The following is a 5,691-nucleotide window of genomic DNA, read 5'->3' on the forward strand; positions in this document are numbered from 1 at the left end:
GTGTGGGGACATGCTATGAAAGACAAAGCATCAGAGAATCACTGTGGAGTAAATGCAATCACCCCCAAAACTGATATATTGATAAATCTTAAAAATAAAATGTTAGGTAGAAAAAAGCTTAAAAGTCTCCTGGGTGGCTCAGGTCATGATCTCGGGGTCTTGATGGAGCCCCATGTTGGGGTCCCTGCTCAGCAGAGAGTCAGCTTCTCCCTCTCCTTCTGCCCCTCCCCCCCCGCCCATGCTCTCGCTCGTGCTCTCTCTCTCTCTCAAATGAATAAATAAAAAATCTTACAAAAAGAAAGAATAAAATCCCTTTAAAAAAAGAGAAGAAAAAAGCTTTATTAAAAGCATAAAACACTCCAAAGGCTATCATGGGAGAGTTTACGTAAATTGAATACACATGTACACAGAATAAGTATATATGTCTTAAGAGAACACGTATTTAAAGAGTAAACGAAAATATAATATAAAATATTTACATAAAAAACACATTTGAAAGATTGCCTGTAGTGGAAAGGGGAATGAGAAGTGGGGAAACAGAACAAAATGAAATAAACAAGGTGAATAAATAAACAGGAAATATAAGAATGTTGACAGTGCAATGTGAAAATCCACTCATTTCTCTGTCCTGTGGACCAAAAAATAGAATAAGATATTTGGCTGCAAAGCCATAGTTTTTTTTTGTTTGTTCGTTTTTGTTTTGACACTTGTGAAAAATAATTTGTTGTGCTAATAGTATGACTGAGTCTCAGGCTTAGTGCAGGCAGCTTCTCCCTTCTTATATTACAATTCTTTTCCCTTCTACTTATCCAAATTTGTTAAGCTAAACCAAGGAGATACTATTCTTACTCTTTTTTTTAACATATTGAAAAAAATATTTAAATGATTTGTATTGTGCGTGATTCACGGAAGAAGGACTCCGCAAATATTGTATGCCTAACATAAATGAGAAAGTAGCAAAATGTAATCAGGATGACTCCTATTTTTTGGACTTGATGAATCTTGAATTATAAGAAATTCTAAGTATTTCACATGACTTTCACGAACTTATCTTCTGATATTCCTATGCTTTAAAAATTACAAATGGGGGCACCTGGGTGGCTCAGTCGGTTAAGCGTCTACCTTCAGCTCAAGTCATGATCCTGGGATCCTAGGATCGAGCACCGCATCGGGTTCCCTGCTCAGCGGGGAGACTGCTTTTCCCTCCGCTGCTCCCCAACCGCCCCCGCTTGTGCTCGCTCACTCTTGCTCTTTCTCAAATAAATAAATAAATAAAATCTTTTTAAAAAATTACAAATATATATTGTTTAAAACAAATTAAATAAAGATTGTTGTAATGAAAGAAGTAACTGATTAAGAATGGAGATTCTTAGAACGTAAGCTTCACTTATCTTAATTCAGACCCAAGATCCTAGACTCTAGACCCTAGACCCTGGAACAATAATGCCAGTCAAGAGAATTGGGCAGTGCAGAGCAATATAAGGAGTAGCTTTTGGATCCCTGAATCAATAGACCAGAATTACTTTGGGGAAACAATAGGTATTATGGATTTCATGAGATTCTGATGCTCAATGGTTGTCACCGTACCCTTGGTTTAAAGTAGCAAAAACTCTAAAACAGATTTACCAGAGACCAATCTTTTTTTTTTTTTTTTAAGATTTTATTTATTTTTTGACAGAGAGAGAGAGAAACAGCTAGAGAGGGAACACAAGTAGGGGGAGTGGGAGAGGGAGAAGCAGGCTTCCTGCTGAGCAGGGAGCCTGATGGGGGGCTCGATCTCAGGACCCTGGAACCATGACCTGAGCCGAAGGCAGACGCTTAACCACTGAGCCACCCAGGAGCCCCATCCAGAGACCAATCTTATCCATAGACTTTGCATGATGTAGCTTTGACCCCTGGAAAGTTGGCAACATTGGTTGAAATAAAGACGCTGAATGAAAGGGGAAATGATGGAAAATAGGAGACTGCTGTTTCTGTTAATCACCTTTGTAAAAGTGAAATTACTGATGAGGAAAGGGAAAGAAAATGACGCACAAAACAAGGTAAAATTGAGACTGTATACGAAACAAACAAACAAACAAGATGGGCCTCATTTCTTGCCCAAAGTTCTATTGGGAACTTGGAAAGATAGAGTGCTCCCTCGTGAGGCTACTTCTTTAGGACTGTGCACCATCTCAATACTATACAGTAACAGGCCAGAGGAGAGTTGGACCACTTGGCTGAAAAGTACCATCAATTGCCAATGAATCTTTGCTGTCTTCATTTCTTTGCTTAAATACCAAGGGGCAAATAACTGAATAACAAACACAATGGAATGGAGGAGACTATTTGGGATGAATATTAATCTTTGGTTGGTTGCCATGTTCAGCATCCAAACAATTTTCCAGAATTTTAAATATACAAGTGTTACCTCTTTGGGACTTGATGAAGGTGGGAATACAGAGAGTCTGTGATTTGAAATTCAAAGTTACAACTCTGTCTCCTACAGGAAAATGGAATAGTTCTAAAGCATTTGAAGTATTGTGGGTACAAACAACCCTAGGCTTATGACATGATAATCCGCCATAAACCACCCTCCAGTGATACAACCCTGAGGCAAATAATAGTGGATGTCAATAAATGTTTGGGCCCCTACCCAGCCCTCCTACTAAAAGGGGGTAAGGTCATACAGGAATTCAATTGAAGCTATGAAGGGCAATACCCAAAAGCTGAAAGAGTAACTTGGAGGTGCACTGGTGCTGCAGAGGATGACATTAGTGTTAGTAAGAAACTGAAGATTGGAGAGCAAAAAAGAAAATAAGAAACACCCATCTTGTTGTGGCCTTACCTATACCTGAACCCATAATGGAATGCACTTATTATATAAAATAGAGGGCTTTGCCATTACTGGCTTCCAGCTTAAATAAATCAATTTCACCTTCCAGCTTAAATAAATCAATTTCACAATTTTAATTCATCGTCCTGAATGGGAACTTTAGGAGTACCCAATTTTTATGCACAGTTAATAATCTTAAATAAAACACAGATGATTTTGGAAGTATTGTCAAGTGGATGTATGAAGATTATCGTCCCCCTGACAGAAGTCTAGCATTGCATCTTAGCATGGAATTTTAGGCCTGCAAGTCACTGAATGCAGCAACTACAGATGATCCTTAGAGGAGTCAATCATTGATCTGTTACCAGGCTTTGGTGGAGACAGATCCTGCCAATGAGATATCAAATAATTCTAAACCCCAATACAGTTGCAATGTCAGAGAGACCTTCCAATAAAGGCAGAACAACTCAGAAGGACTCACTGATAAGATGGAAATGGTACTTACAGAAGCATGTTTGATGCCCGCTCTGAAGGAAGGGAAGGGTGGGAGTATATTGCATCCAAGAACAGGTGTAGCTGTGCAGTTCAAGCAATGACAAAAAAACCCAAATCGTGAGCTCCTATTGCTGAATGGCCCAGACATCATCATTTCCCTTCTGTTTTAGCAAAGCAAGCTGCCTGATGTGCTGATGGAAAATTCTTCACTGACAGATGTAAGTCAGTTTGGAAATCAACCCCATTCACTCTATGAGTGGTAAATCTTTGGTTAAAGAAGGCAGGGTAGGTCCACACAATGAACGTAAAAGAACATAAAAGAAAGCATTCTATTTGGGAATACTGAAGCTTGGGACTCCCACCCCCAGAATAACATTTGGATATTTATAGACTAATAGATTGATCAATAGCCTTGCTGGATGGCCAATCAAATAAGCCCTCAATAATTGGATAATTAGGAATATCTCTCTGCAGAGAATGCAATTTTAGAAATATCTCTAAGAATTCTGAAGAAAAATCTAAATGGGTTATGTAGATGTCCATCTGAAAAGTCTAGCAGTTCTCAAGAAGAGTCTGGAATGCAAAGACTGAGGCCCCTGGAGCTAGCTACTTGGTATATGAAATATAAGAACACAGAGGTGTTCAAACTATGCAGTGATGGGTAGAAAAGTGACCTATTCTTCTATCCTGTGGTAAAACACTTCCCAGAATGCCAAGGGGAAAGAAACTGCCTTATGAGACTTTGGGTAAGATAAGGACAATGGCTGGCAAGTAGGTTACCAGTAACCGCACGTGGAACTCTTTCCAGTCGTGCCAGGTGACTTCAAATGGGTTCTGACTGGAATAGGCATGGGCCTATTCCACTATTTGGGGCTTTATTACCCTTTGACTGAAGCCAATCCCCTCAAGGGCTTGGAACAAGAGACTGTGTTTCTGTTTGATTCTACCAAATAGATCAAGGTGACACATCACTGCTGTTAATGTACCAAGACGAGGTGAGAAACTTAACATCACATGCACTCAGGATATCTCCTGAATAAATTTATTTATTTGAGAGCAAGAGAACCAGTGGTGGGGAGGGGTAGGGTGAGGGGGAGAAGCACACTCCCCGCTGAGCAGGGAGCCCCATGCGGGACTCGATCCCAGGACCCTGGGATCATGACCTGAGCCGAAGGCAGACGCTTAATGACTGAGCCACCCAGGCGTCCCTGAAAATATAAATATTCCTAAGGGGACAAATGGACTGGTTCCACATTATGGGCTCACCTGGGACTGATTGGAAATGCCGGTCCACTGCCTGTAGTCGTGATACTGTCCCATGATCTTTACCTTTCCAATGGTACATTTTCTTGGAAATGGACAAATGGGAACACACTAGGAAGGCTATTTCTGCCTGTGAGGGGATGGTATGGCTGAATCTGAAACTCTCACCTAGAGAGGCCACGTCTGTGTTAAGACAGGTAAAAAAAGAAAATGGATAGGCAGAAACGGTGGAAGATGGAAAGGCAGCACATGAAGGACAAATAGCGTTGGGAAAGAATTCTGCAATTCTGTTCCTGCGAGGGCGCCTCAGAACAAGAGTCCTGATACTCTTAATTCTCTTGGGTATGGTGGTAGGTCATGATCCATGCTCATTTGCTTTTCCTCTGAGATAGAAAAGTGACCTGAGGCCAAATTATAAAGTTGACCCAATAATACCATTTGGGGTATTTGAAGAAAAGCTATCAATCGGCATCCCTTGGTGACCTGCCTGAAAAATGAGCAGGTTGGAATCATCTCTTAGGTTTTGTTTTTCAAGTTATGTTTATCCTATTCATACTTTTGTATAGCCATAAATCACTAATGATTCACCCACAGAATCTTCAGAAAGGGCGATACCTACAAGCTGAATATTTTGAACTCCCATTCTCTAGGGCGCACTGTTCACCGAGGTGCATAAAATACAATCACAAAGTGGCAATAGCTCCTCTGGGGCTTAGCCAATATCGTCTCACCATCCTAAGAGGGACTAGGTGCCTGAGAAACAGGATTTGGTGTGTTAATACATGGTTAAGCTTCAGAATGTTTACTGAAAAAAAAAAAGTTTCAGAGAAGGTGAAGAGAAATAACTATTCGCATTGTTGGAGATATCAAAACAGAGATGAATCCTATGAATCAGATTGGTAGAACTTGGATAAACAGAGAAAAGGCAAGGCCTTCAGCACAGAAGCTTGGAAAAGAATCTTACAGCTGCAGATTTGTACAGTGTTTTTTTTTTTTTTTTAAGATTTTATTTTATTTATTTGACAGAGAGAGAGAGAGACAGCTAGAGAGGGAACACAAGCAGGGGGAGTGGGAGAGGGAGAAGCAGGCTTCCCGCTGAGCAGAGAGCCCGATGCGGG

The sequence above is a fragment of the Mirounga leonina genome, unplaced genomic scaffold (assembly GCF_011800145.1).
Source record: "Mirounga leonina isolate KUSES-001 unplaced genomic scaffold, KU_Mleo_1.0 Mir_176, whole genome shotgun sequence".
Taxonomy (NCBI): Eukaryota; Metazoa; Chordata; class Mammalia; order Carnivora; family Phocidae; genus Mirounga; species Mirounga leonina.